This window comes from Leptopilina boulardi, unplaced genomic scaffold, assembly GCF_019393585.1.
Source record: "Leptopilina boulardi isolate dan_hultmark-lab unplaced genomic scaffold, ZJU_Lbou_2.1 LbouV2_318, whole genome shotgun sequence".
Taxonomy (NCBI): Eukaryota; Metazoa; Arthropoda; class Insecta; order Hymenoptera; family Figitidae; genus Leptopilina; species Leptopilina boulardi.
Window position 1 is genome coordinate 771224 of NW_026137883.1, and position 8301 is coordinate 779524.

Sequence of the window (8301 nt, forward strand, 5' to 3'; positions counted from 1 at the left end):
TACACTCTGGATCCTACACTCTGGATCCTACACTCTGGATCCTACACTCTGGATCCTACACTCTGGATCCTACACTCTGGATCCTACACTCTGGATCCTACACTCTGGATCCTACACTCTGGATCCTACACTCTGGATCCTACACTCTGGATCCCACACTCTGGATCCTACACTCTGGATCCCACACTCTGGATCCCACACTCTGGATCCCACACTCTGGATCCCACACTCTGGATCCCACACTCTGGATCCCACACTCTGGATCCCACACTCTGGATCCCACACTCTGGATCCCACACTCTGGATCCCACACTCTGGATCCCACACTCTGGATCCTACACTCTGGATCCTACACTCTGGATCCCACACTCTGGATCCCACACTCTGGATCCCACACTCTGGATCCCACACTCTGGATCCCACACTCTGGATCCCACACTCTGGATCCCACACTCTGGATCCTACACTCTGGATCCTACACTCTGGATCCTACACTCTGGATCCTACACTCTGGATCCTACACTCTGGATCCTACACTCTGGATCCTACACTCTGGATCCTACACTCTGGATCCTACACTCTGGATCCTACACTCTGGATCCTACACTCTGGATCCTACACTCTGGATCCCACACTCTGGATCCCACACTCTGGATCCCACACTCTGGATCCCACACTCTGGATCCCACACTCTGGATCCCACACTCTGGATCCTACACTCTGGATCCTACACTCTGGATCCCACACTCTGGATCCCACACTCTGGATCCCACACTCTGGATCCCACACTCTGGATCCCACACTCTGGATCCCACACTCTGGATCCCACACTCTGGATCCCACACTCTGGATCCCACACTCTGGATCCCACACTCTGGATCCCACACTCTGGATCCCACACTCTGGATCCCACACTCTGGATCCCACACTCTGGATCCCACACTCTGGATCCCACACTCTGGATCCTACACTCTGGATCCTACACTCTGGATCCTACACTCTGGATCCTACACTCTGGATCCTACACTCTGGATCCTACACTCTGGATCCTACACTCTGGATCCTACACTCTGGATCCTACACTCTGGATCCTACACTCTGGATCCTACACTCTGGATCCTACACTCTGGATCCTACACTCTGGATCCTACACTCTGGATCCTACACTCTGGATCCTACACTCTGGATCCTACACTCTGGATCCTACACTCTGGATCCTACACTCTGGATCCTACACTCTGGATCCTACACTCTGGATCCTACACTCTGGATCCTACACTCTGGATCCTACACTCTGGATCCTACACTCTGGATCCTACACTCTGGATCCTACACTCTGGATCCTACACTCTGGATCCTACACTCTGGATCCTACACTCTGGATCCTACACTCTGGATCCTACACTCTGGATCCTACACTCTGGATCCTACACTCTGGATCCTACACTCTGGATCCTACACTCTGGATCCTACACTCTGGATCCTACACTCTGGATCCTACACTCTGGATCCTACACTCTGGATCCTACACTCTGGATCCTACACTCTGGATCCTACACTCTGGATCCTACACTCTGGATCCTACACTCTGGATCCTACACTCTGGATCCCACACTCTGGATCCCACACTCTGGATCCTACACTCTGGATCCTACACTCTGGATCCCACACTCTGGATCCCACACTCTGGATCCCACACTCTGGATCCTACACTCTGGATCCCACACTCTGGATCCTACACTCTGGATCCCACACTCTGGATCCCACACTCTGGATCCCACACTCTGGATCCCACACTCTGGATCCCACACTCTGGATCCCACACTCTGGATCCCACACTCTGGATCCCACACTCTGGATCCCACACTCTGGATCCCACACTCTGGATCCCACACTCTGGATCCCACACTCTGGATCCCACACTCTGGATCCCACACTCTGGATCCCACACTCTGGATCCCACACTCTGGATCCCACACTCTGGATCCCACACTCTGGATCCCACACTCTGGATCCTACACTCTGGATCCTACACTCTGGATCCTACACTCTGGATCCTACACTCTGGATCCTACACTCTGGATCCTACACTCTGGATCCTACACTCTGGATCCTACACTCTGGATCCTACACTCTGGATCCTACACTCTGGATCCTACACTCTGGATCCTACACTCTGGATCCTACACTCTGGATCCTACACTCTGGATCCTACACTCTGGATCCTACACTCTGGATCCTACACTCTGGATCCTACACTCTGGATCCTACACTCTGGATCCTACACTCTGGATCCTACACTCTGGATCCTACACTCTGGATCCTACACTCTGGATCCTACACTCTGGATCCTACACTCTGGATCCTACACTCTGGATCCTACACTCTGGATCCTACACTCTGGATCCTACACTCTGGATCCTACACTCTGGATCCTACACTCTGGATCCTACACTCTGGATCCTACACTCTGGATCCTACACTCTGGATCCTACACTCTGGATCCTACACTCTGGATCCTACACTCTGGATCCTACACTCTGGATCCTACACTCTGGATCCTACACTCTGGATCCTACACTCTGGATCCTACACTCTGGATCCTACACTCTGGATCCTACACTCTGGATCCTACACTCTGGATCCTACACTCTGGATCCTACACTCTGGATCCTACACTCTGGATCCTACACTCTGGATCCTACACTCTGGATCCTACACTCTGGATCCTACACTCTGGATCCTACACTCTGGATCCTACACTCTGGATCCTACACTCTGGATCCTACACTCTGGATCCTACACTCTGGATCCTACACTCTGGATCCTACACTCTGGATCCTACACTCTGGATCCTACACTCTGGATCCTACACTCTGGATCCTACACTCTGGATCCTACACTCTGGATCCTACACTCTGGATCCTACACTCTGGATCCTACACTCTGGATCCTACACTCTGGATCCTACACTCTGGATCCTACACTCTGGATCCTACACTCTGGATCCCACACTCTGGATCCCACACTCTGGATCCCACACTCTGGATCCCACACTCTGGATCCCACACTCTGGATCCCACACTCTGGATCCCACACTCTGGATCCCACACTCTGGATCCCACACTCTGGATCCCACACTCTGGATCCCCACTCTGGATCCCACACTCTGGATCCCACACTCTGGATCCCACACTCTGGATCCCACACTCTGGATCCCACACTCTGGATCCCACACTCTGGATCCCACACTCTGGATCCCACACTCTGGATCCCACACTCTGGATCCCACACTCTGGATCCCACACTCTGGATCCCACACTCTGGATCCCACACTCTGGATCCCACACTCTGGATCCCACACTCTGGATCCCACACTCTGGATCCCACACTCTGGATCCCACACTCTGGATCCCACACTCTGGATCCCACACTCTGGATCCCACACTCTGGATCCCACACTCTGGATCCCACACTCTGGATCCCACACTCTGGATCCCACACTCTGGATCCCACACTCTGGATCCCACACTCTGGATCCCACACTCTGGATCCCACACTCTGGATCCCACACTCTGGATCCCACACTCTGGATCCCACACTCTGGATCCTACACTCTGGATCCCACACTCTGGATCCCACACTCTGGATCCCACACTCTGGATCCTACACTCTGGATCCTACACTCTGGATCCTACACTCTGGATCCCACACTCTGGATCCCACACTCTGGATCCCACACTCTGGATCCCACACTCTGGATCCCACACTCTGGATCCCACACTCTGGATCCCACACTCTGGATCCCACACTCTGGATCCCACACTCTGGATCCCACACTCTGGATCCCACACTCTGGATCCCACACTCTGGATCCTACACTCTGGATCCTACACTCTGGATCCTACACTCTGGATCCTACACTCTGGATCCTACACTCTGGATCCTACACTCTGGATCCTACACTCTGGATCCTACACTCTGGATCCTACACTCTGGATCCTACACTCTGGATCCTACACTCTGGATCCTACACTCTGGATCCTACACTCTGGATCCTACACTCTGGATCCTACACTCTGGATCCTACACTCTGGATCCTACACTCTGGATCCTACACTCTGGATCCTACACTCTGGATCCTACACTCTGGATCCTACACTCTGGATCCTACACTCTGGATCCTACACTCTGGATCCTACACTCTGGATCCTACACTCTGGATCCTACACTCTGGATCCTACACTCTGGATCCTACACTCTGGATCCTACACTCTGGATCCTACACTCTGGATCCTACACTCTGGATCCTACACTCTGGATCCTACACTCTGGATCCTACACTCTGGATCCTACACTCTGGATCCTACACTCTGGATCCTACACTCTGGATCCTACACTCTGGATCCTACACTCTGGATCCTACACTCTGGATCCTACACTCTGGATCCTACACTCTGGATCCTACACTCTGGATCCTACACTCTGGATCCTACACTCTGGATCCTACACTCTGGATCCTACACTCTGGATCCTACACTCTGGATCCTACACTCTGGATCCTACACTCTGGATCCTACACTCTGGATCCCACACTCTGGATCCCACACTCTGGATCCTACACTCTGGATCCTACACTCTGGATCCCACACTCTGGATCCCACACTCTGGATCCCACACTCTGGATCCTACACTCTGGATCCCACACTCTGGATCCTACACTCTGGATCCCACACTCTGGATCCCACACTCTGGATCCCACACTCTGGATCCCACACTCTGGATCCCACACTCTGGATCCCACACTCTGGATCCCACACTCTGGATCCCACACTCTGGATCCCACACTCTGGATCCCACACTCTGGATCCCACACTCTGGATCCTACACTCTGGATCCTACACTCTGGATCCTACACTCTGGATCCTACACTCTGGATCCTACACTCTGGATCCTACACTCTGGATCCTACACTCTGGATCCTACACTCTGGATCCTACACTCTGGATCCTACACTCTGGATCCTACACTCTGGATCCTACACTCTGGATCCTACACTCTGGATCCTACACTCTGGATCCTACACTCTGGATCCTACACTCTGGATCCTACACTCTGGATCCTACACTCTGGATCCTACACTCTGGATCCTACACTCTGGATCCTACACTCTGGATCCTACACTCTGGATCCTACACTCTGGATCCTACACTCTGGATCCTACACTCTGGATCCTACACTCTGGATCCTACACTCTGGATCCTACACTCTGGATCCTACACTCTGGATCCTACACTCTGGATCCTACACTCTGGATCCTACACTCTGGATCCTACACTCTGGATCCTACACTCTGGATCCTACACTCTGGATCCTACACTCTGGATCCTACACTCTGGATCCTACACTCTGGATCCTACACTCTGGATCCTACACTCTGGATCCTACACTCTGGATCCTACACTCTGGATCCTACACTCTGGATCCTACACTCTGGATCCTACACTCTGGATCCTACACTCTGGATCCTACACTCTGGATCCTACACTCTGGATCCTACACTCTGGATCCTACACTCTGGATCCTACACTCTGGATCCTACACTCTGGATCCTACACTCTGGATCCTACACTCTGGATCCTACACTCTGGATCCTACACTCTGGATCCTACACTCTGGATCCTACACTCTGGATCCTACACTCTGGATCCTACACTCTGGATCCTACACTCTGGATCCTACACTCTGGATCCTACACTCTGGATCCTACACTCTGGATCCTACACTCTGGATCCTACACTCTGGATCCTACACTCTGGATCCTACACTCTGGATCCTACACTCTGGATCCTACACTCTGGATCCTACACTCTGGATCCTACACTCTGGATCCTACACTCTGGATCCTACACTCTGGATCCTACACTCTGGATCCTACACTCTGGATCCCACACTCTGGATCCCACACTCTGGATCCCACACTCTGGATCCCACACTCTGGATCCCACACTCTGGATCCCACACTCTGGATCCCACACTCTGGATCCCACACTCTGGATCCCACACTCTGGATCCCACACTCTGGATCCCACACTCTGGATCCCACACTCTGGATCCCACACTCTGGATCCCACACTCTGGATCCCACACTCTGGATCCCACACTCTGGATCCCACACTCTGGATCCCACACTCTGGATCCCACACTCTGGATCCCACACTCTGGATCCCACACTCTGGATCCCACACTCTGGATCCCACACTCTGGATCCCACACTCTGGATCCCACACTCTGGATCCCACACTCTGGATCCCACACTCTGGATCCCACACTCTGGATCCCACACTCTGGATCCCACACTCTGGATCCCACACTCTGGATCCCACACTCTGGATCCCACACTCTGGATCCCACACTCTGGATCCCACACTCTGGATCCCACACTCTGGATCCCACACTCTGGATCCTACACTCTGGATCCCACACTCTGGATCCCACACTCTGGATCCCACACTCTGGATCCCACACTCTGGATCCTACACTCTGGATCCTACACTCTGGATCCCACACTCTGGATCCCACACTCTGGATCCCACACTCTGGATCCCACACTCTGGATCCCACACTCTGGATCCCACACTCTGGATCCCACACTCTGGATCCCACACTCTGGATCCCACACTCTGGATCCCACACTCTGGATCCCACACTCTGGATCCCACACTCTGGATCCCACACTCTGGATCCCACACTCTGGATCCTACACTCTGGATCCTACACTCTGGATCCTACACTCTGGATCCTACACTCTGGATCCTACACTCTGGATCCTACACTCTGGATCCTACACTCTGGATCCTACACTCTGGATCCTACACTCTGGATCCTACACTCTGGATCCTACACTCTGGATCCTACACTCTGGATCCTACACTCTGGATCCTACACTCTGGATCCTACACTCTGGATCCTACACTCTGGATCCTACACTCTGGATCCTACACTCTGGATCCTACACTCTGGATCCTACACTCTGGATCCTACACTCTGGATCCTACACTCTGGATCCTACACTCTGGATCCTACACTCTGGATCCTACACTCTGGATCCTACACTCTGGATCCTACACTCTGGATCCTACACTCTGGATCCTACACTCTGGATCCTACACTCTGGATCCTACACTCTGGATCCTACACTCTGGATCCTACACTCTGGATCCTACACTCTGGATCCTACACTCTGGATCCTACACTCTGGATCCTACACTCTGGATCCTACACTCTGGATCCTACACTCTGGATCCTACACTCTGGATCCTACACTCTGGATCCTACACTCTGGATCCTACACTCTGGATCCTACACTCTGGATCCTACACTCTGGATCCTACACTCTGGATCCTACACTCTGGATCCTACACTCTGGATCCTACACTCTGGATCCTACACTCTGGATCCTACACTCTGGATCCCACACTCTGGATCCTACACTCTGGATCCCACACTCTGGATCCCACACTCTGGATCCCACACTCTGGATCCCACACTCTGGATCCCACACTCTGGATCCCACACTCTGGATCCCACACTCTGGATCCCACACTCTGGATCCCACACTCTGGATCCCACACTCTGGATCCCACACTCTGGATCCCACACTCTGGATCCCACACTCTGGATCCCACACTCTGGATCCCACACTCTGGATCCCACACTCTGGATCCCACACTCTGGATCCCACACTCTGGATCCCACACTCTGGATCCCACACTCTGGATCCTACACTCTGGATCCTACACTCTGGATCCTACACTCTGGATCCTACACTCTGGATCCTACACTCTGGATCCTACACTCTGGATCCTACACTCTGGATCCTACACTCTGGATCCTACACTCTGGATCCTACACTCTGGATCCTACACTCTGGATCCTACACTCTGGATCCTACACTCTGGATCCTACACTCTGGATCCTACACTCTGGATCCTACACTCTGGATCCTACACTCTGGATCCTACACTCTGGATCCTACACTCTGGATCCTACACTCTGGATCCTACACTCTGGATCCTACACTCTGGATCCTACACTCTGGATCCTACACTCTGGATCCTACACTCTGGATCCTACACTCTGGATCCTACACTCTGGATCCTACACTCTGGATCCTACACTCTGGATCCTACACTCTGGATCCTACACTCTGGATCCTACACTCTGGATCCTACACTCTGGATCCTACACTCTGGATCCTACACTCTGGATCCTACACTCTGGATCCTACACTCTGGATCC